Raw genomic sequence first — 25,618 nt, forward strand, 5'->3', positions numbered from 1 at the left:
AATCAGGCCCCCCTATGCCACAAAAAAATAAATAAAAAAAACTTACCTGAACTTACCTTAATGTCCCTGGGATGGGTCCCTCCAGCCTTGGGTGTCCTCCTGGGGTGGGCAAGGGTGGCAGGGGGTGTCCCTGGGGGCATGGGAGGGCACCTCTGGGCTCCTTCCGAGCCCACAGGTCCCTTAACGCCTGCCCTGACCAGGCGCTAAAAAACGGCGCAAAAGCGGCCGGACGTCATTTTTTTTGACCCGCCCACTCCCGGGCGTGAATTTTGCCCGGGAGTGTAAATACGGCGCACATGCCTCGATGTCAATTTTTTAGACGGGAACGCCTACCTTGCATATCAGTAACGCAAAGTAGGTGTCCACGCTCAAAAATGACGCAAACTCCATGGATTTTGGCGCTAGACGCGTCTAACGCCAAAGTATAAACATGGAGTTAGTTTTGCGTCGGAATTGCGTAAAAAAAAATGACGCAATTCCGGCGCAAACAGAGTATAAATATGCCCCTAAGTAACTTTGCACCCAACCTTCACCAGGTGAAGGTTAGACATATTGGTGACTTATAAGTTACTTAAGTGTAGTGGTAAATGGCTGTGAAATAACGTGGACGTTATTTCACTCAGGCTGCTGTGGCAGGCCTGTGTAAGAATTGTCAGAGCTCCCTATGGGTGGCAAAAGAATTGCTGCAGCCCAATGGGGTCTCCTGGAACCCCAATACCCTGGGTACCTCAGTACCATATACTAGGGAATTATAAGGGTGTTCCAGTATGCCAATGTGAATTGGTGAAATTGGTCACTAGCCTGTTAGTGACAATTTGGAAAGCAGAGAGAGCATAACCACTGAAGTTCTGGTTAGCAGAGCCTCAGTGAGACAGTTAGTCATCACACAGGGAACACATACAGGGCACACTTATGAGCACTGGCGCCCTGGCTGGCAGGGTCCCAGTGACACATACACTAAAACAACATATATACAGTGAAATATGGGGGTAACATGCCAGGCAAGATGGTACTTTCCTACACCACTCCACTGCATTCCAATAAACTCTCCCCCATTCTAGTATAATCCACTCCAATGTACACCACTTCACTGTTTGCCACTGTACTGTATGCTACTCTACTGTATACCACTCCTCTCTGCGCTTTTCCAATGTATGCCAGTCAACTATATGTTACTCCACTCTACGCTGCTTCAGTGTACATCACTCCACTCTATTCTACACTAGTACATTGGATGCAACTCAACTCTGTGCCACTCCAGTGTGTGGCACTCCACTCTCAGCCACTTCATTCTACACTACTTGATTGGTCTCCACTCCAATGTACAGCACTCCACTGTATGCTATTACACTGTACCCTATGTCACTGTACTCAACTTCAGTCTACAGCATGCCATTATGAGCCACTCCACTGTATACTGCTCCATTATACACTATTACCCATATGCCACTCCACTGTACAACACTCCGCTTTACACCACTCCACTCCACATTATTACACTGTACACAACTTCACTCTACATCAGTCCAGTCTAGGCTATTACACTGTATGCAGCTCCACTTTGAGCCTCTTTAGTGTACACCACTTCACTGAATGCCACTGTGCTATTGGCTACTCCAGTATATACTATTCCACTGTGTGCCACTCCACTGAATGCTAAGCCACTCCAGTGTATGCCACTCCACTCTACCCCACTCCAATCTACATTTTTAAATTGGATGCCACGCTACTGAATACCACTCCAGTGCATTCTATTACACTCCCTGATTCCACTGTATGCCACTCCAGTGTACACCACCTCACTGTCTGCCACTGCACTGTATGCTATTCTACTGCACATCACACCTCTCTACGCTATTACAATGTATGCCACTCCACTCTACGCCACTCCAGTGTACACCACTCCGCTCCATTCTATGCTAGTCCATGGGATGCTGCTCCATTCTACGCCACCCCACTATATGCCATTTCACTTTACCTCACTCCACTGTACACTACTCCAGTCTACACCAGTCCATTGTACTCCACTCCACTGTATGTTGTTATGCTCTACCCCCCCCCACAATACACAGCTCCGGTGTAAATCACTTCACTGTACGCCACTACACCATATGCTATTACACTTTACACCATTCCAGGATATGCTACTATACTACGCTATTGCACTTTACACCACTCTAGTGTATTCTACTACACAATACACTATTGCACTCTGTGCCACTCCACGCTATGCCACTCCAGTCTAAGTTACGTGCAATCTCCTCCACTACTGTATATGTAAGTCCACTCTACAAAACTCTACTATATTCTATGCCACTCTACTCCATTTCATCTCTGTACACTGCGCTGTCCAATTTTACACTCAACTCTATGCCTGTACACTCTATTGTACAATATTCTACTGAGCTCTACAATAGTTTCCAAGACTGTAAGACACAACACTCCACCCTACTGTATGAGACACCACTCAAATTTGTAAGTTTCTTCAACTCTATGATGCAGCACTCCAGGGTATGCCACACCACTCTAAGCTACTCCACTGTACCATACTCCACTCTACGCTCTCCACTGAACATCACTTCACTCTACACTGTTCCACTCTATGCCATTCCACTCCTACACTCCACTGTACAGTATTCCACTTTACACGATTCCGCTTTATGATACTCCATTTTATGGTAATCCACTCTACACAAATACAGTGTACACCACTCCATTCTACACTGCTTCATTGTATGACATTCTCCTCCACTCTATATAACTTCACTCTATAAAAGTCTACCACACTTCATGGCACTCTACGACATTCTGCTCCACTCTATCCCCATACACTCCATTGTCCAACGTTGTTCTACACTGCTCCACTGTCCGATACTCTACTTTATTGTATGCAGCTCCACTCTACAACACTCTAGTACATTATATGCTACCCTATGACACTATACTCCACTCTATGCCCATCCACTCTATGCCACTGTACTGCAGTGTATGACACATGACAACACTCCACTTAACCTCTCTCTACTGTACTCCACTCCACTATATAACCTGGCAGTCTACCCTGCAACACTCACCACTGTATTATACGACATTCTACTTGAAGATACTTCACTGTATGGCACTCTACTTCACCCTGCTTCACTGCAAAACACTCTATTCCATTCTATGACAGTGTACGACACTCTAATCTTTTATTTGACACACCATTCCACTGTACAACTTGCTGCTTCAGTCTACGATTCTTGGCTTCACTGTATGAGCCATCATGCCACTAAACTATAACACTTTACTACACTGTATGACACACTACTACACTTTAGTCTACCCCACTCAAATCCAATCTACAATGCTCCAGTATATGACAATAGACTTTACAACACTCTCCTCCACTGTATTGCACAACACTCCACATACTAGCTCTCCATTCGCGACAATAGACTCTAGGATTTCAAACACATTTTTTATTAATCCCTTCGCTGCCAGGCCTTTTCCCCCTCCTATGCCGAGCCTTTTTTTGGCTATTTGGGGCAGTTCGCGCTTAGGCCCTCATAACTTTTTCTCCACATAAGCTACCCACCCCAAATTTGCGTCCTTTTTTTCCAACATCCTAGGGATTCTAGAGGTACCCAGACTTTGTGGGTTACCCTGAAGAAGACCAATAAATTAGCCAAAATACAGCAAAAATGTAGGTTTTAAATAAAAATGCAAAAAAAGGGCTGCAGAAGAAGGCTTGTGGTTTTTCCCCTGAAAATGGCATCAGCAAAGGGTTTACGGTGCTAGAACCACCATCTTCCCAGCTTTCAGGAACAGGCAGACTTGAATCAGAAGCCCCATTTTTCAACACAATTTTGGCATTTTACTGGGACATGCCCCATTTTTACTATTTTTTGCACTTTCAGTCTCCTTCCAGTTAGTGACAGAAATGGGTCTGAAACCAATGCTGGATCCCAGAAAGCTAAACATTTCCGGAAAGTAGACAAAATTCTGAATTCAGCAAGGGGTCATTTGTGTAGATCCTACAAGGGTTTCCTACAGATAAAAACAGCTGAAATAAATAAATGTTGAAATTGAGGTGAAAAAAACAGCCATTTTTCTCCACGTTTTACTCTGTAACGTTTTCCTGTGATGTCAGATTTTTGAAAGCAATATACTGTTACGTCAGCTGGACTCTTCTGGTTGCGGGGATATATAGGGCTTGTAGGTTCATCAAGAACCCTAGGCACCCAGAGCCAATAAATTAGCTGCACCGTGCAATGGGTTTTCATTCTATACCGGGTATACAGCAATTCATTTGCAGAAATATAAAAAGTGAAAAATAGGTATCAAGAAAACCTTTGTATTTCCAAAATGGCCACAAGATAAGGTGTTGAGAAGCAGTGGTTATTTGCACATCTCTGAATTCTGGGGTCCCCATACTAGCATGTGAATTACAGAGCATTTCTCAAATAGACGTCTTTTTTACACACTGTCTTACATTTGGAAGGAAAAAATGTAGAGAAAGACAAGGGACAATAACACTTATTTTGCTATTCTGTGTTCCCCCAAGTCTCCCGATAAAAATGGTACCTCACTTGCGTGGGTAGGCCTAGCGCCCGCCACAGGATATGCCCCAAAACACAACGTGGACACATCACATTTTCAGAAAGAAAAAAGAGCTGTTTTTTTACAAAGTGCCTAGCTGTGGATTTTGGTCTCTAGCTCAGCCGGCACCTGGGTAAACCTAGCAAACCTGCGCATTTTTGAAAACTAGACACCTAGGGGAATCCAAGATGGGGTGACTTGTGGGGCTCTGACTAGCTTCTGTTACCCAGAATCCTTTGCAAACCTCAAAATTTGGCAAAAAAACACTTTTTCCTGTCATTTCGGTGACAGAAAGTTCTGGAATCTGAGAGGAGCCACAAATTTCCTTCCACCCAGCGTTCCCGCAAGTCTCCCGATAAAAATGGTACCTTACTTGTGTGGGTAGGCCTAGCGCCCGCGACAGGATATGCCCCAAAACACGACGTGGACACATCACATTTTCAGAAAGAAAACAGAGCTCTTTTTTACTAAGTGCCTAGCTTTGGATTTTGGCCTCTAGCTCAGCCGGCCCCTGGGGAAACCTAGCAAACCTGCACATTTGTGAAAACTATACACCTAGAGGAATCCAAGATGGGGTGTCTTGTGGGGCTCTGACCAGGTTCTGTTACCCAGAATCCTTTGCAAACCTCAAAATTTGGCTAAAAAAATACTTTTTCCTGTCATTTCGGTGATGGAAAGTTCTGGAATCTGAGAGGAGCCACAAATTTCCTTCCACCCAGCGTTCCCCCAAGTCTCCCGATAAAAATGGTACCTCACTTGTGTGGGTAGGCCTAGCGCCCGCGACAGGATATGCCCCAAAACACGACGTGGACACATCACATTTTCAGAAAGAAAACAGAGCTGTTTTTTACTAAGTACCTAGCTGTGGATTTTGGCCTCTAGCTCAGCCAGCACCTAGGGAGACCTACCAAACCTGTGCATTTTTGAAAACTAGAGACCTAGGGGAATCCAAGATGGGGTGACTTGTGGGGCTCTGACCAAGTTCTGTTACCCAGAATCCTTTACAAACCTCAAAATTTGGCTAAAAAAACACTTTTTCATGTCATTTCGGTGACAAAAAGTTCTGGAATCTGAGAGGAGCCACAAATTTCCTTCCACCCAGCGTTCCCCCCGTCTCCCAATAAGAATGGTACCTCACTTGTGTGGGTAGGCCCAGCGCCCGCGACAGGATATGCCCCAAAACACAACTTGGACACATCCCATTTTTTCACAGAAAACAGAGCTGTTTTTTGCAAAGTGCCTACCTGTAGATTTTGGCCTCTAGCTCAGCCGGCACCTAGGGAAACCTAACAAACCTGTTCATTTTTGAAAACTAGAGACCTAGGGGAATCCAGGATGGGGTGACTTGTGGGGCTCTGACCAGGTTCTGTTACCCAGAATCCTTTGCAAACCTCAAAATTTGGCTAAAAAACACGTTTTCCTGTCATTTCGGTGATAGAAAGTTCTAGAATCTGAGAGGAGCCACAAATTTCCTTCCACCCAGCGTTCCCCCAAGTCTCCTGGTAAAAATTATACCTCACTTGTGTGGGTGGGCCAGGTGCCTGTAACAGAATAAGGCCCAAAACTTGTAGAGATAGAGGGGATAGCACAGCGAGTTTATAAGAACATATTCTTTTATACATCTTTAGGCTGACTCTGCTTTGGGGACCCACATAAGTGAGGTGTCATTTTACTTGGGAGACTGAGGGGAACACTGGGGAGTAGGAATTTTGTGCTGGAGCGGTGATCGTACAAACGAAAGTCAGGAAAATATGCTTTTTTAAGCAAATTTTGAGGTTTACAGAAGAGTCTGGGTAAGAAAATGTCGGGGGATCCACGCAAGCCACACCTCCCTGGACACCTTGGGGTGTCTAGTTTTAAAAAATATCTGGGTTTGGTAGGTTTCCCTAGATGAAGGCAGCACCCAGGACCAAAAACATAGGTGCCCCCTCCCCCCCCCCAAACACAGGTAGTTTTGTAATATATCATTTTGAAGTGTCCACATACGTCTGTGATGTGCCAAACACTAAAATTGTGAAGAGAAACGCACTTAGGTTATGTGAAAAAGACCCCTTACCCACCAACCAAGTTGGTGGCATGCTTCATCATCGGGGTCCCACCCGAGGCACCTAGTGTGCTGCAACGCCTGATTACAGCGGAGCAGGTTTTGTCATTTTAACCACACATACTGGTTGGATTTGGCACGAGGGTGAGTGATGGTTCAGTGGATCAAATTTTATTAACAAGAGATTTCACAAAAATGAAATGCACTGTTAATAACTGAAAGGCAAAAAACTCAACCAATGACTCACAGCTCTTGAGCTGTAAAGCCGCGACAAGGCACCAACCGCTTTTCAGTCCATTCACACACATTTCATACATGACACGCACAAGACCATTCACACCGCCAGCCACGGGCTCAGCACATTACAACACTCACATCGACAGACAGCGCCACTCAAGGGCCCATCACTTACATACGCCCACATGCCTGATACAACAATCACACCAGCTGATGGGAGTGTGTGGACTGGTGTTTGGCTGGCAGTGGGTTGCAGTAGCCAACAGCAAGTCAATATGTACACTATGTACACACTCAGCCAAGCCCCACTTCACACACAATGGCATCATTTAAAAAATAAAAAAAATTAAACAGAGGAACCCCTAACTAAGTAGAAATAATTACAAAACTACAAACACAAAAGCTCTAACTAAGTACATGACAGAAATGCTAACCATGAAACTGAACACATGAAAATACAAAACAGACATGAGTTTACACTCATGGTTGTTCCCAGTAATTCTTCTGGGTGTGGTAATTCTTAAAACAACCACCCACACACAGCCCAGGCTTTGAAGGACAATCTGAGCAGTACATTCGAGTCTCCCTCCGGATACCTCTTCGAAAACACACTCTTCATTTCTTAGCTGGAAAGTCTTTTTTGGGTGTGGGAGGAATGTGCTCAGCAAAGTGGCGATCTTTCAATCTAGCCACATCCTCCACCACTGCTTCTCTAGGAACTCTGGCCTGTTCCACCACAATAAGGCTCTCTATCACTGACTCCTGAAATTTCATAAATGTCATCTTTGACTCTGGAGACCTATCCGTAAACACAATAAAAGCATTAAAGGTTGCTAAGTGGAAGAGGTGAATTGCTAACTTCTTATACCAAACGTAAGACTTACGAATAGCAGTATAAGGTTCCAACCTCTGATCAACTCTATCTACACCTCCCATGTGCTTATTATAATCTAAAATGCACACAGGTTTGCGCACTTCAGCAACCTGGCCCCAAACAGTCACGGGGAAGTACTCTCATCATGGATGGTACTTAGCATGTAGACATCCCTCTTGTCTGAAAATTTCAAAGCTAGCAGCTCATCGTTCCGCAAGGCACAGCACTGTTCCCTCTCAAGTTTTTTACAAACAAGCTCCCTTGGATAGCCTTTCCGGTTACAACAAATTGTGCCACGAGCAACAGTGTCCACTTTAAACAATTCCTTGAACAACTGCACTCCAGTGTAGAAGTTATCTACATACAAATGGTGACCTTTGTTGGACAGTCGTCTACCAAGATCCCACACAATTTTCTCAGTGGCTCCAAAAGTGGGAGGACAACCAGGGGGGTCAATATTGGAATCCCTACCAGTGTAGACACCGAAACTATACACATATCCTGTACTACTTTCAGACAGCATATACAATTGAATTCCATTTCGTGCCCTTTTGCTAGGAATGTACTGCCTAAGAACCAAACGGCCCTTGAAGAGGACCAAAGACTTGTCCACACTTATCTCTTTGCCTGGAACATAGACCTCCGAAAACTGATCTACAAAATGATCAAGGACAGTCCTAATCTTAAAAAGACGGCCAGAATCAGGGTGATCTCGTGGCAAGGCTAATGCATTGTCAACAAAATGCAGCATCCTAAGAAGAAGCAAATACCGATTACGACTCATGTTCGCAGGAAATATAGCTGTTACCATCAAGGGACTAGTAGACCAATAAGAAACCAGTGACGGCTTCCTTATCAACCCCATCAAAAAAGTCAAACCCAAAAACCTTTTTATCTCCTCCAAATTTGTGGGAATCCACTGGGCAGCTCTGGAGTGTGGCCTAAGTCTAGCAGCGTTGTCCCTCAAATGCTGCTCCGCATACAAATTAGTCTGCTCAACAATCTCTTCCAAAAACACATCATCCATGAATAACTCAAAGAAATTGACAGGCAAAAAGTTCTCTGTATTGGCGCTACACCCCGGGAGACCAGTAAAGGCAGACAACTCTGGCTGCTCCATGTTTGGGGCAACCCAGAGATCAGGTCTTATAATGGGAAACCTTTCAGCCCCAGGTTGCTGCCCTAATGGCACATCAGTGTCCTCCTCTAAAACAGGCCCTTCATCTGCACTGAGTGTGGCTTCCTCATCAGAAGATTCCTCTCCAACAGAAACATCACTGCCAGAATCTCTCACTTCCTCCTCTGCCTCAGATGCAGAGTCTGTCTCATAATCATGATCAGACATTGACTCAAAAAGCATACCAACCACCTGCTGAGCGGTCATCCTGCGGCTAGCCATGATCTTTCCTACTAAAATTAACTGGACAAATTCACCACCAACAACCAGCACTGTGTAAGATAAGTAATAAAGTGTAGCTTTATTAGTAAGAGTTATAAACTCAAAAACTATACTGCTCACTTGCCTGAAAAAGCTTGAATCACCAGCAACTGCTCTGCACAGACACAGCAATCGCCAATGATATCCCACTAAAAAGAAAGAAAGAAAAGCAAATTAGAAATAAGACAAAACAAATATCATTGTGCACAAATCTAAGGACAATTTCACACACAATCCTGCATTTAGTACACCCCCTACAAACATGTCATTCATGCATGGCAACAATACTCCTTTGGAGTAAATTGTTTTTACTTACCTAAAACATGCAACTATGCAAACAGCAGGTCAACCACCGCCAAAACCGCAAGGAGCCACAGCAAATAAAGCAAAAGCTTTGAACTAGAACAGAAAGGAGGAAAACATTTTTTATCACAAATGCAAATACTTCATCAGTTGACAAACACCCCACCATCAAACATTTAGAAATTGGTGCCTAAGTGGATTCTGCCATAGGGGCAGATGGGCCTACTAAAAAAATAGGCCTATCTGCCCCAAGGAGGGCAGAAAATACCTTTATTAGTGTGTCTCCATGGGGAGCGACCCTTGCCCAAGGGGACAGCCCCCAAACAAAAAAAACAAAAAAACACACACACACACTATCTCTGGTGCCTAAGTGGCTTCTGGGCCTAAAACAATAGGCCCATCTGCCCCCCAGTGGGGCAGAAATGGCCAACAGGTCAATGCCCCCCACAAAAATAAACATTAAACAAAAACCCTGGCGTTCTAGTGGTTTCTGCCTTCCTTGGGGGCAGATCAGCCTAAAAATAATAGGCCGATCTGTCCCCAAGGGGTGCAGAAATGGCCTTGGTACATGTGCCCCCAAAGGGGGGTGGGCGACCCTTGCCCAAGGCCCCCCCATCCACTAACACACACAATCCCTTTTGTCTAAGTGGCTTCTGCCCCCTTGGGGGCAGGTGGGCCTAAAAAAATAGGCCCGTCTTCCCCCAAGGGGGGCAGAAATGGCCATCAGGCCCATGCCCCCCTTGCGGGGCGCCCCTTGCCCAAGGGGACGCCCCTCCACAAAAATAAACATATTTTAAAAAATCCCTGGCGTTCTAGTGGTTTCTGCCCCCCTTGGCGGCAGATCAGCCTAAAAATAATAGGCCGACCTGTCCCCAAGGGGTGCAGAAATGGCCTTGGTACATGTGCTCCCAAAGGGGGGGGGCAACCCTTACCCAAGGGCCCCCCCCCCATCCACTAACACACACACACTATCTCTGGTGTCTAAGTGGCTTCTGACCCCCTTGGGGACAGATGGGCCAAACAAAATAGCCCCTTCTGCCCCCAAGGGGGGCAGAAATGGCCAACAGATCAATGCCCCCCTTGGGGGCGCCCCTTGCCCAAGGGGACGCCCCCACCCACAAAAATAAACATATTTAAAAAATCCCTGGCGTTCTAGTGGTTTCTGCCCCCCTTGGGGGCAGATCAGCCTAAAAATAATAGGTCGATCTGTCCCCAAGGGGTTCAGAAATGGCCTTGGTACATGTGCCCCCAAAGGGGGGGCAACCCTTGCCCAAGGGGCCTCCCCCCCCATCCACTAACACACACACACACACACTATCCGTGGTGTCTAAGTGGCTTCTGCCCCCCTTGGGGGCAGATGGGCCTAAGAAAATAGGCCCTTCTGCCCCAAGGGGGGCAGAAATGGCCAACAGGTCAATGCCCCCCTTGGGGGGGCACCCCTTGCCCAAGGGGACGCCCCCCCATATAAATAAACAAATAAAAAAACATCCCTGGCGTTCCTGTGGTTTCTGCCCCCCTTGGGGAACCCAGGGACCCCCACTGAATCATCATGGAAATCCGGGGACCCCCGCCTAGGTCATTACTGGAATCTGGGGACCTAATTTAGGAATATTTGTTAATATTTTTTAATTTTCTAGGCTCTCGCGGACCCCCTGAGAAGGCTTCGCGGACCCCCCAGGGGTCCCCAGACCACAGGTTGGGAACCACTGCACTAAACACACAATCCCTGGTGCCTAAGTGGCTTCTGCCCCCCTTGGGGGCAGATGGACCTAAAAAAAATAGGCCGATCTGCCCCCAAGGGGGGCAGAAAAGGCCAACAGTTCTATGACCCCTTGGGTGGGCGCCCCTTGCCCAAGGGGGCACCCCCCCCACATAAATAAACAAAAATAAAAACATCCCTGGCTTTCCAGTGGTTTCTGCCCCCCTTGGGGGCAGATCAGCCTAAAATAGTAGGCCAATCTGCCCCCAAGGGGGGCAGAAATGGCCGTTTATAACTTGCCTCCAAAAGGGGAGCGACCCTTGCCCAAGGAACCGCTCCCCGACACTCAACAATCACATGAAAATAAAAAATCCCTGGCGTCTAGAGGGAATTCCTGCTGCCCGATCGCAATGTGATCGGGCAGCAGGAATGCTCAAAGAGACACCGGAGGAAAGGAAAACCCTTTCCTTTCCCTCGGTGCCTCTTTCTTTCAAACCCCCCACCCACCGGGAAGAGAAACTCACCTCTTCCGCCATTGCCGCACAGGAAGCAAATGGCTTCCTGCGCGACCGGCACCCTGTAATGAAGTCAGCGCATGATTGCGCTCTGACGTCATTATGGGGTGGGGGGCGGGGGTGGAAGGGGAAGGTCTTCCCCTTCCATCCCTGCCTTTGGGGGGTGGGGGGAGCACACAGAGGGAGCGAGAGCGCTCCCTCTGAGCTGTGTGCCGAGGACATAATGGTTACGTCCTCGGCACAGCAGCACTGTGCCGCAGTACGTAACCACTACGTCCTCGGCACAGAACCGGTTAAAAATGTAAATAAAAACATTCTAATTCAATAAAAACACAAAGGTTAAATCCTAGTTCTAGTTAGAAAAATTATTTTCCCCATACAAACCAAGTATAAACTACACACAGTTTAAAAAGTTCTATATTTATAGTTATAACTTTCATTTACAATGTATCCATGTGAGAAAGTAGCCTCTTTCTAGCATGGTCACCCCCAATGTTGGACCATTTGTCAGTGTGTTTGACTGTCACTGGGATCCTGCTAACCAGGATCCCAGTGCTTATGCTCTCTCCCTTTTACATTTGGTTGTTGGATACTGCTAACACAGTATTCCACTCATAACTGGCACACCGGTGCCCCCTTATATGTCCCTAGTATATGGTACCTAGGTACCTAGGGCATTGGGGTTCCAGGGGATCCCTATGAGCTGCAGCATTACTTTTGCCACCCATAGGGAGCCCATGCAAAGGCTTCTACAGGACTGCCATTGCAGCCTGTGTGAAATGGTGCATGCACCCGTTCACAGCCATTTACACTGCACCAGGTCACTTATAAGTCACCCATATACCAGTTCTTCCAACCCTGAAGGCTGGGTGCAGAGTACCTGTGTGTGAGGGCACCCCTACACATAATCCCCCACATCATCCAGGACCATTTTCTCGGACTTTGTGAGTGTGGGGACGCCATTTTACACGTGCACTGGACATAGGTCAATACCTATGCCCAGCTTCACGATGGTAGCTCTGAATATGGCCATGTAAGGTGTCTAACATCTTGGAAGTATACCCCAATGGTGATTCTAGCATTGGTTGTATAATTCCATGCACTCTGGGGGCTCTACAGTGGACTCCCAGTACTGTCAAACCAGCCTTCTGAGGTTTTCCAGGCAGACCAAGCTACTGCCACCTCACAGACAGGTTTCTGCCCTCCTGTTGCTTTAGCAGCTCAAGCCCAGGAAGGCAGAACAAAGGATTTCCTTTGGGAGAGGGGTGTTACGCCCTCTCCCTTTGGAAATAGATGTTACAGGCTTGCAAGGGGTAGCCTCCTTAGGCCACTGACAATGCTTTGAAGGGCACATATGGTGACCTCCTTGAATAAGCCAGTCTACACTGGTTCAGGGATCCCCAGTCCCTGCTCTGGCACAAAACTGGACAAAGGTAAGGGAAATGACCACTCCTGTGTCCATCACCTCCACAGGGGTGGTGTTCAGAGCTCCTCCAGAGGGTCCCTGGGTTTCGCCATCTTAGATTCAAGGTTGGAAGGGAACTCTGGGAGCATCTGAGTGGCTAGTGTCAGCAGATGACGTCAGGGCCCCCTCCTCATAGGTGGTCACCCAGCTAGGTGACCAATCCCCCTTTCAGGCCTATTTAGGGTCTCTCTCTTGGGTGATTCCTCAGATTCGGTTTGCAAGACTCCAGCAGGATTCCTCTGCAACCTCCACTTCAACTTCTGACCGAAGAAACTGCATCTGGACACTCGACCCGACAAGCTGCAACAAATAAGCAAGAAGCCTCTTGCAACATTGTATCCATGGCTCCATCCAGCAACTGCAACATTTCCCCGGTCGTGCATCCTCCAAGGACAGCCCATCTTCAGCCTGCACCAGAAAGAAGGAGGAATCTCCTTTGGGGTGAAGGAGTCACTTCCCTGCATCCACAGGCACCCACTGCAACAACAAACAGCTGCGTGGATCCCCTCTCCTGCTGAGCTGCATGGATCCTGCAACATTGGTGGTGTTGTGGTGGGATAAGCACTTGAAATTGCCTTATCACTCTGTCACCTGGTGCTTTTTACAGGAAACACCATTCCTTATCTAGAGGTGTACATAGTACCTAGTGCAGAATGCTAGTCTCAAATGTTTAGGTAAGCTAGTGTATAGGCGTGGCCCTTGCTCTAAACTTCTTTCAGAGCGACTAGGAGTTAGGTAGGTTAAGTGCACCTTACAATATCCTAACGCACATCAAGTCTGCAACTGGACACACCTCTGAGGTCATGGACTCTCCCTATGAGAACCTGGCCTTCAAGGATTTGAAGGGGATGTGTGCAGAGAGAAAGTTGGACATGGGGAGGAACCCTAATAAGAGTCTGCTCTTGGGCCTCCTCCTCCAGGACAACCAGGACTAAGCTGGTGGCCAGGAGGAGGAGGAAAATGACATTCTAAATCTAGGGGAGGGTAGCTCAAGGGATCATCATGTTCCTAGCAGACTCACTAGCATAGTTGGGAGTGGGAAGGGAAGCCTACTGGTAGGGTCCCTGTTACACCCAGAGGGCAAATAGAATGGGTTACCTTACCAAGCCTAGGAATATATCCCCCTCTGCTCAATCTCACGTCACTTAAGTGTCTGAGGGATCACACTGCACAGCTACAGGAGATGACTCTCTAGATAGGGAGCTTAGGAGACTGAGACTGGAGGAGGCCAGGCTGAGGCTGCAGCAGCAGCAGCTAGCCCTAGATAGGGAGGCCTTGGCAGTGGAGAGAGAGGGGCAGGGGTTGAGGTTAACACCCCATGGTTGCAGCAGCTCTGGCTTCAGGGATTACAGGATAAGAGAGGACTCCTTGGATTCCAGAAACCTGCACAAAATTGTTCCCCCATACAAGGTAGGGGACTGACATCTATAAGTGGTGTGCTGCACTTGAGAGGGCCTATAAAGTTCAGAGGCTCCCTCAAAGGCGGTGGGCTGCTATCCTCTAGTTGTCCCTCTCTGACAAGGGGAGGGGTAGACTTCTCACTGTCAGAGAAGAGGATGCAGACAATTGCACAATTCTCAAAGCTGCACTCTTAGATGGTTTTGGTCTCACCACTGAGTAATACAGGATAAATTTCAGGGAGACCAGAAAAGAGTCCTCACAAGATTGGGTTGACTTTGTAGACTGTTCTGTGATAGCTTTAGAAGGCTGGTTACATGTAGCAAAGTGTCTGACTATGAGGGCTTGTACAATTTACTGTTGAGCGAGCATATTGTGAATAATTGTGTGTCTGATTTGCTGCACCAATACTTGGTAGACTCAGATCTGACCTCTCCCTAAGAATTGGGAAAGAAGGCAGACAAATGGGTCGGAACAAGGGTGAGCAGAAAAGCTCACACAGGGGGTGACAAGGAGAAGAAAAGGGAAGTAGCCAAGTCTCATGACAAGGGTGGGGACAAAGATAAGGAAAAGTCTTCATCAGGCCTACAAACCTCTTCTGGGGGTGGGTGTAAATCCTCTTCCCATAACAATCAGAACAAAAAGCCTTGTGCTATATTTGTAGAAATAAAGGCCATATGGAAGGAAACAGCTCCTGTTCTAAGAAAAGCACCACACCTCCCACCACTACAACCCCCACTCCTATAACTAGTGCCCCTAGCAATAGCAGTAGTGGTGGGAAGACTAATGCTACTAATAGTCAATCCAAAGGTGTAACAGACCTAACCTTGGGAGGTATAGTGGGAGCTGGTTAAGGAAACCACTGAGGCTGTTTTAGTCTCTGATGGTGGTATTGACCTTGCCACCCTTGTTGCTTGTCCACTTAATATGGATAAGTACAAGCAACAACCCCTAATCAATGGTGTTCAGGTTGAGGCCTACAGGAACACAGGTGCCAGTGTCACCATGGTGACTGAAAAACTGGTGTCCCCTGAGCAACACCTACTTGGTCACCTGTACCAACTGACTGACCCCCAACAACAATACTGTGAGCCACCCATGGCAGCCATTGATCTCAGCTGGGGGGTTACTGGTCCTAAAAAGATTGTAGCGTCCACAGACCTACCTGTAGAGTGTCTACTAGGGAATGACTTGGAGAACTCAGCTTGGGCTGAAGTAGAGTTGGAGGCCCATGCAGCAATGCTGGGCATTCCTGAGCATCTTTGCTCTGAACAGGGCTCAGGTCAAGAAGCAAAGAAAACAGGGAAACTTGGATCCTGAAAGTATGAACCAGGAGATTCCCAAAAGCAGGGAAAGAAAGGGTAAGAAATCATCCCCTATTCCTCCCTCCATTGATGATTGCCCCTTTGAGGGGCAGGAATCTACTCCTTGGACAGAACCTACACCTGAAGAACTCCAAGCTGACAAAGCTAAGCTCTGAGGTGCAGAGGGGGCTGCCAGGGAGGAGTTAAGTGTGGCTCAAAAGACTTGTCTGTAGGAGGCTGGCCTGGCTTATAGTAGGTACCTGATGGAACTTACACATTATGCTAGGTCCAGTTATCCCTTATTAGTAGATTAGTACTGTTCTAGCAGCTTAGGCTGATAGAGGTAGCTATAGCAGAGCAGCTTAGGCTGAACTAGGAGGCATGCAAAGCTCCTACTATACCACTTATACCATATAGCACTATATCATAAGAAACACAATACTCAGAGTTACTAAAAATAAAGGTACTTTATTTTAGTGACAATATGCCTAAAGTATCTCAGAGGATACACTCCCTTAGGAGTTAAGTAAATACACAAAATATATACACAAACCAAAATCAGGTAAGTAAAACACTTAGAAAAGTAGAGCAAACACTGTAGAACACAATAGAATGCAATAGGAGACAATAGGCATAGGGGCAACACAAACCATATACTCCAAAAGTGGAATGCGAACCGCGAATGGACCCCAGGCCTAGTGTAGTGTGTAGAGGGTCACTGGGAGTGTAAGAAAACACTAAGGGTGTCCAAGATACCCCAACCCAGGACCCTGAAAAGTAGGAGTAAAGTTACCGTACTACCCCAGAAAGGCAGTAAAGTCGAGATAGGGGATTCTGCAAAGACAACAACTGACTGCAAAGCACTGAAGACGGATTCCTGGACCTGAGGATCTGCAAAGGAAGAGGACCAAGTCCAAGAGTCAGGCAAGTGTCCAGGGGGGGCAGGAGCCCACTAAACCCCGGATGAAGGTGCAAAAGGGCTGCCTCTGGGTGGAAGAAGCCAAAGATTCTGCAACAACGGAAGGTGCCAGGAACTTCTCCTTTGGTCATAAGATGTCCCACAGCGTGCTGGAAGATGCAAAGTTGTTTCCACGCAGAAAGGCCGCAAACAAGCCTTGCTAGCTGCAAGAGTCGTGGTTGAAGGTTTTGGGTGCATGCCAGGGCCCAGAAAGGACCAGGAGGTCACCCCTTGGAGGAGGAGACAGAGGGGGCACTCAGCAACAAAGAGAGCACACGCAGAAGCAGGCAGCACCAGCAGAAGCACCTGAACAGGCGTTCAGGAAATCTGAGCACGGGGTCGTCTCAGCACAACAAAAGAGAGTCCCACGAAGTTGGAGGTCAACTCAGCGAGTTGGGAAATGCAGGACAGAGTGCTGGGGACCTAGGCTGTGCTGTGCATGAATGAAGTCTTGCAAAAGTGCACAGAAGCCCTAGCAGCTGCAGATCACGCAGTACACAGGATTACTGTCTGGCGTGGGGAGGCAAAGACTTACCTCCACAAATTTGGACAGAAGGACCACTGGACTGTCGGGGTCTCTTGGATCCAGCTCCTGTGTTTCAGGGACCACGCTCGTCAAGATGAGAGGGGACCCAGAGGACCGGTGATGCAGAAGTTTGGTGCTTGCGTTGGCAGGGGGAAAATTCCGTTGACCCACAGGAGATTTCCTCTTGGCTTCCAGTGCAGGGTGAAGGCAGACAGCCCTCAGAGCATGCACCACCAGGAAACAGTCGAGAAAGCTGGCAGGATTGGGCGCTACAATGTTGCTGGTAGTCTTCTTGCTACTTTTGTTGCAGTTTGGCAGGCGTCCTGGAGCAGTCAGCGGTCGATCCTTGGCAGAAGTCGAAGAGAGAAGTGCAGAGGAACTCTGGTGAGCTCTTGCATTCGTTATCTGAAGAGAAACCCACAGGAGGGACCCTAAATAGCCCTCAGAGGAGGATTGGCTACCTAACCAGGTAAGAGCCTATCTGGAGGATTCTCTGACGTAACCTGGTCGCACTGGCCACCCAGAGGTCTCCATTGTGCCCTCACACCTCTGCATTCAAGATGGCAGAGGTCTGGGACACACTAGAGGAGCTCTGGGCACCACCCCTGGGGTGGTGTTGGACAGGGGAGAGGTCACTCCCCTTTCCTTTGTCCAGTTTCGTGCCAGAGCAGGGGCTGGAGGTTCCCTGAACCGGTGTAGGCTGGTTTATGCAAGGAGGGCACAGTCTGTGCCCTTCAAAGCATTTCCAGAGGCCAGGAGAGGCTACTCCTCTTAGGCCCTTAACACCTATTTCCAAAGGGAGAGGGTGTAATACCCTCTCTCAGAGGAAATCCTTTGTTCTGCCTTCCTGGGACAGGGCTGCCCAGGCCCCAGGGGGCAGAAACCTGTCTGAGGGTTGGCAGCAGCAGTAGCTGCAGAGAAAACCCCAGAGAGCTAGTTTAGCCGTACCCTGCTGGAGCCCCGGGGATGCATGGGATTGACCCCCAATACCAGAATGGTATTGGGGGGACAATTCCATGATCCTAGACATGTTACATGGCCATGTTCAGAGTTACCATTGTGACGCTACACATAGGTAGTGACCTATATGTAGTTCACGTGTGTAATGGTGTCCCCGCACTCACAAAGTCTGGGGAAACTGCCCTGAACAATGTGGGGGCACCTCGGCTAGTACCAGGGTGCCCTCACACTTAGTAACTTTGCACCTAACCTTCACTAATTGAGGGTTAGACATATAGGTGACTTATAAGTTACTAAAGTGCAGTGTGAAATGGCTGTGAAATAACGTGGATGTTATTTCACTCAGGCTGCAGTGGTAGTCCTGTGTAAGAATTGTCTGAGCTTTCTATGGGTGGCAAAATAAATGCTGCAGCCCATAGGGATCTCCTGGCACCCCAATACCTTGGGTACCTAGGTACCATATCTTAGGGAATTATAAGGGTGTTACCGTGTGCCAGTCAGAATTGGTAAAATTAGTCACTAGCCTGCAGTGACAATTTTCAAAAGCAGAGAGAGCATAAACACTGAGGTTCTGGTTAGCAGAGCCTCAGTGATACAGTTAGGCACCACACAGGGAACACATACAGGGCACAACTTATGAGCACTGGGGTCCTGGCTAGCAGGATCCCAGTGACACAGGCAAAAACAAACATACATATAAGTAAAAAATGGGGGTAACATGCCAGGCATGTCCTACACAACCCCCCCCTTAGTCCCTTAACGAGGGACAACAAGGCTAACCTTGCCCAGATGAGTCTTCATTGTCTAAGTGGAAATATCTGGAGATTCCATCTGCATTGGAGTGTGTACTCCCAGGTCTATCTTCCACTGTATAGTCCAATCCCTGTAGGGAGATGGACCACCACAACAATTTAGGGTTTTCACCTTTCATTTGTTTTAGCCAAAGTAGAGGTTTGTGGTCTGTCTGAACAATAAAGTGAGTACCAAACAGGTATGGTCTCAACTTTTTCAGTGCCCAGACTATAGCAAAGGCCTCCCTCTCTATGGCAGACCAATGCTTTGCTCTAGGGGGTCAACCTTCTGCTGATAAAAGTAACAGGTTGATCCTGGCCCTCAGTATTAAGCTGTGCTAGCACTGCCCCAACCCCCAATTCAGAACCATCAGTCTGGACTATGAACTTTTTGGAGTAGCAAGGGCTTCTTAGGACAGGTGCAGAGCACATGGCCTGTTTGAGCTCATCAAAAGCTTTTTGACGGCTAGCTGTCCACAATATCTTTTTAGGCATCTTCTTACTAGTGAGGTCATTAAGAGGAGCTGCAATGGAGCCATAATTCTTAATACAACTCCTATAGTACCCTGTGAGGCCTAAAACAGCTCTCACCTGTGTTTGAGTTGTAGGGGGAGCTCATTTGCATAATGGTCTGGATCTTCCCCTGTAGTGGTGCAATCTGTTCCCCACCTACCAGGTGGCCCAGATAAACCACTCTCCCCTATCTGGCACTTTGAGGCCTTGATAGTGAGGCCTGCCTTTTGCAGGGCATCAAAAACATTCCACAGGTGGACCAGGTGATCATCCCAGATGGATCTAAAGACAGCTATATCATCCAGATATGCTGTACTAAAAGCTTCCAACCCTTGCAGGACTGTGTTCACCAACCTTTGAAAAGGGGCAGGTGCATTCTTCAGACCAAAGGGCATCACAGTGAATTGATTGTGCTCTCCAATGGTTGAAAATGCAGTCTTGGGTTTAGCATCTTCTGATAATTTAATCTGCCAATACCCTGAAGTTAAATCAAAAGTGCTTAGATACTTGGCAGAAGCCAGTGTATCTATCAGCTCATCTGCCCTGGGTATAGGGTGAGCATTTGTCTTGGTTACTTGGTTGAGCCCTCTAGAGTCAACACAAAACCTCATCTCTCTTTACCATCCTTACTGTGAGGTTTTGGGACAAGCACCACTGGGCTAGCCTATGGGCTTTCTGAAGGCTCAATCACTCCTAAATCCAACATTTTCTGAACCTCTTGTTTAATGCAGTCCCTGACATGGTCATGCTGCCTATAAATCTTACTTTTGACAGGTAAACTGTCTCCAGTATTGATTGTATGCTCACACGTAGTGGTACCTGGTATCAGTGAGAAGAGTTCAGAAAACTGACTTAAAAGATTTACACAGTTATCTTTCTGCTCAGCAGTAAGACAATCTGCCAGTACTACTCGCTCCACTAAGCCATCAGCTTCAGTGGTGGAGAAGAGATCAGGGAGAAGGTCACTCTCTTCTTCCTGTGCCTCATCAGTTGCCATGAGCAGGGTGAGATCAACCCTGTCATAGTAGGGCTTTAGGCGGTTGACATGCAGCACCCTATGGGGACTCCTGGCAGGGCCCAGGTCTACCAAGTAGGTAACCTCACCCTTTTTCTCAACAATTAGATGGTGTCCACTTCATTTGTCCTGGAGTGCTCTGGGGGCCACGGGCTCCAATACCCACACCTTCTGTCCTGGGTGGTACTGGGTCAGGACAGCCTTCTGATCATGTCATTGCTTTTGCAGCTCCTGGCTGGCCTGAAGGTTGTTACTGGCCTTTTTCATGTACTCAGCCATTCTTGATCTTAGCCCAAGTACATAATCCACAATGTCTTGTTTAGTAGCTTATAAAGGTTGTTCCCAACCCTCCTTAACAAGTGCAAGGGGACCTCTCACAGGGTGCCCAAGGAGGAGTTCAAAGGGGCTAAAGCCCGCTCCTTTTTGGGGTACCTCCCTGTAAGCAAAAAGGAGGCAAGGTAACAGGACATCCCATCTCCTTCTGAGTTTTTCAGGGAGTCCCATTATCATGCATTTGAGAGTTTTATTAAACCTCTCAACTAGACCATTTGTTTGTGGATGATAAGGAGTAGTGAACTTGTATGTCACACCACACTCCTTCCACGTTGCTTTGAGGTATGCAGGAATGAAGTTACTACCTCTGTCTGACACCACTTCCTTAGGGAAGCCCACACTGGAAAAGATTCCCAGGAGGGCCTTTGCCACTGCAGGAGCTGTAGTGGTCCTTAAGGGGATAGCTTCAGGATACCTAGTGGCATGGTCCACTGCCACAAGGATAAACCTATGGCCTGAAGCTGTTGGAGAGTCAAGGGGGCCAACTATGTCAACCCTTATTCTTTCAAGGGCACCCCAACCACAGGAAGTGGAATTAAGGAGGCCTTTGGAGTCCCATCAGTCTTGCCACTGGCTTGGCAGGTCACACAAGAGCGACAAAACTCTTTGGTGTCCTCTGACATATGAGGCCAGTGAAACAGGGGAAAAAGCCTGTCCCAGGTTTTACTTTGGCCCAAATACCCAGCCAAGGGAATGTCATATGCCAAGGTAAGAAGAAACTATCTGTATTGCAAAGGGATGACCAATCACCTGGCAGCTCCAGGTTTAGGGTCCCTTGACTCAGTATACAGGAGGTTGTCTTCCCAATACACCTTATGGCTATCGCTGACATCCCTATTCTGCTACTTGACAGCTTGCTGTCTCAAACCCTCTAGTGTGGCCCCCTGCACCCAAAGGCTCAGCAGTGTCTGCTGACAGCTCATCTGGTGTACGTTCTGCACAAGGAGAGGATTCCTCTTCCTCAAAAGGGGAATCTTCTGGTGAGGGAGGGATAGTGGGCAAGGATTTACCCTTCCTATCCCTAGCTTTTGGGAGCACTTGGTCCATTGCTCCAGGATCCAAGTTTCCCTGTCCTCTTTGCTTTTTGGCCTGAGCCCTTGTTAAAGCAAAAATATGCCCAGGAATGCCCAGCATTGCTGCATGAGCCTCGAACTCCACTTCAGTCCAAGCTGATGTCTCCAAATCATTGCCTAGTAAGCAATCTACAGGTAATTCAGTGGCTACCACAACTTTCTTTGGACCAGTAACCTCCCCCAGTTGAGATTCACAATAGCCATGGGGTGGCTAAGTATGTTATTATGAGCATCAGTCACTTGGTACTGCTGACCAAGTAGGTGTTGGTCAGGGTGAACTATAACCATAGTTACACTGGCTCCTGTGTCCCTGTAGGCCTCAACCTCAACACCATTACTTAGGGGTAGTTGCTTGTACTTACCCATATTAAGGGGACAAGCAGCCAAGGTGGCAAAGTGAATGCCACCATCAGAGACTAAAACAGCCTCTGTTGTCTCCCTAACAAGACCAACCCCAACTACACTGCCAATAGTGATCCCAGCTACACCCTTGGACTGGCTATTTGTAGTAGACTTCCCACCACGACTGCTATTACTAGGGGTTAGTAGAGGTTGGGGTTGTGGTAGTTGGAGCCTTGGTGTTTTTCTCTGGACAAGTAGCATCACTTGCCCAATGGCCTTTTACTTTACATAAATAACACCATGGCCTTTTCTGATTGTGAGAAGAGGATTTGAACCCACCACCCCAGAGGATTTTTGTGGGCCTGATGAAGACTCAGAATGTTTTTTATCTTTGTCCCCACCCTTGTCAGAAGACTTACCATCCTTCTTCTTGCCATCCTTGTCACCCCCTGTATTAATTTTTCTGTTCACTCTTGTTCTGACCCATTTGTCTGCCTTCTTTCCCAATTCTTGGGGAGAGGTCAGATCTGAGTCTACCAAGTACTGGTGCAACAAATCAGACGCAATTGTTCAAAATATGCTCTCTCAGGATTAGATTATACAGGCTTTCATAGTCAGTCACCTTACTGCCATGTAACCAACTCTCCAAGGCCTTCACTAAACAGTATACAAAGTCTGTCCAGTCTTGAGAGGACTCTTTTCTGGTGGCTCTGAACTTAATCCTGTATTGTTCAGTGGTTAAGCCAAATTCATCCAAGAGTGCATCCTTCAAAACTTTGTAATTGTTAGCATCACTTTCTCTGACAGTAAGGAGCCTATCCCTACCCTTACCAGAAAAAGATAGCCACAAGATAGCAGCCCACTGCCTTTGAGGGACCAACTGTACCATATACGGGCCCTCTCAAGTGCACCAAACCACTTGTTAATGTCACCCCCCCCCCTTGTAAGGAGGGACTATCTTATGCAGGTTTCTGGAATCTTGCTCTCTAACAGGATTACTATCAAAAACACTGCTGCTGCCACCATGGGGAACTAGCCCCAACCTCTGCCTTTCCCTTTCCACATCCAGAGATTCCCTGTCTAAGGCCAACTGCTGCTGTTAAAGCTTCAGCCTGGCCTCTTCCAACCTCAGCTTTCTGAGTTCCCGTCCATTAAGTTATCCTCAAGGTGGGAGGCTTGGAAATTGTGAGACACAGAAGAAATTTGGGAATTGGCAGAGTTGGACTTGTCCCTAACTGACTGGACTCTAGAAACCTGGCCTTTAGGAGTGAAAGGTGTCCTACTTATGTGTGACTCCTCCCACTACCTGTGTCACTAGGTGGCTGTAGGAAAGTACCATCTTGCCTGGCATGTTACCCCCATTTTTCACTGTATATATGTTGTTTTAGTTGTATGTGTCACTGGGACCCTGGTAACCCAGGGCCCCAGTGCTCATAAGTGTGCCTGAATGTGTTACCTGTGTAGTGACTAACTGTCTCACTGAGGCTCTGCTAATCAGAACCTCAGTGGTTATGCTCTCTCATTTCTTTCCAAATTGTCACTAACAGGCTAGTGACCATTTTTACCAATTTACATTGGCTTACTGGAACACCCTTATAATTCCCTAGTATATGGTACTGAGGTACCCAAGGTATTGGGGTTCCAGGAGATCCCTATGGGCTGCAGCATTTCTTTTGCCACCCATAGGGAGCTCTGACAATTCTTACACAGGCCTGCCACTGCAGCCTGAGTGAAATAACGTCCACGTTATTTCACAGCCATTTTACACTGCACTTAAGTAACTTATAAGTCACCTATATGTCTAACCTTTACCTGGTAAAGGTTAGGTGCAAAGTTACTTAGTGTGAGGGCACCCTGGCACTAGCCAAGGTGCCCCCACATTGTTCAGAGCCAATTCCCTGAACTTTGTGAGTGCGGGGACACCATTAAACGCGTGCACTACATATAGGTCACTACCTATATGTAGCTTCACAATGGTAACTCCGAATATGGCCATGTAACATGTCTATGATCATGGAATTGCCCCCTCTATGCCATCCTGGCATAGTTGGCACAATCCCATGATCCCAGTGGTCTGTAGCACAGACCCTGGCACTGCCAAACTGCCCTTCCTGGGGTTTCACTGCAGCTGCTGCTGCTGCCAACCCCTCAGACAGGCATCTGCCCTCCTGGGGTCCAGCCAGGCCTGGCCCAGGATGGCAGAACAAAGAACTTCCTCTGAGAGAGGGTGTGACACCCTCTCCCTTTGGAAAATGGTGTGAAGGCAGGGGAGGAGTAGCCTCCCCCAGCCTCTGGAAATGCTTTGTTGGGCACAGATGTGCCCAATTCTGCATAAGCCAGTCTACACCGGTTCAGGGGACCCCTTAGCCCTGCTCTGGCGCGAAACTGGACAAAGGAAAGGGGAGTGACCACTCCCCTGACCTGCACCTCCCCTGGGAGGTGTCCAGAGCTCCTCCAGTGTGCTCCAGACCTCTGCCATCTTGGAAACAGAGGTGCTGCTGGCACACTGGACTGCTCTGAGTGGCCAGTGCCACCAGGTGACGTCAGAGACTCCTTGTGATAGGCTCCTTCAGGTGTTGCTAGCCTATCCTCTCTCCTAGGTAGCCAAACCCTCTTTTCTGGCTATTTAGGGTCTCTGTCTCTGGGGAAACTTTAGATAACGAATGCAAGAGCTCAGCCGAGTTCCTCTGCATCTCTCTCTTCACCTTCTGCCAAGGAATCGACTGCTGACCGCGCTGGAAGCCTGCAAAACTGCAACATAGTAGCAAAGACGACTACTGCAACTCTGTAACGCTGATCTGCCGCCTTCTCGACTGTTTTCCTGCTTGTGCATGCTGTGGGGGTAGTCTGCCTCCTCTCTGCACCAGAAGCTCCGAAGAAATCTCCCGTGGGTCGACGGAATCTTCCCCCTGCAACCGCAGGCACCAAAAAGCTGCATTACCGGTCCCTTGGGTCTCCTCTCAGCACGACGAGCGAGGTCCCTCGAATCCAGCGACTCTGTCCAAGTGACCCCCACAGTCCAGTGACTCTTCAGTCCAAGTTTGGTGGAGGTAAGTCCTTGCCTCACCTCGCTGGGCTGCATTGCTGGGAACCGCGACTTTTGCAGCTACTCCGGCCCCTGTGCACTTCCGGCGGAAATCCTTTGTGCACAGCCAAGCCTGGGTCCATGGCACTCTAACCTGCATTGCACGACGTTCTAAGTTGGTCTCCGGCGACGTGGGACTCCTTTGTGCGACTTCGGGTGAGCAC

The sequence above is a fragment of the Pleurodeles waltl genome, chromosome 4_2, assembly GCF_031143425.1.
Source record: "Pleurodeles waltl isolate 20211129_DDA chromosome 4_2, aPleWal1.hap1.20221129, whole genome shotgun sequence".
Lineage (NCBI taxonomy): Eukaryota > Metazoa > Chordata > Amphibia > Caudata > Salamandridae > Pleurodeles > Pleurodeles waltl.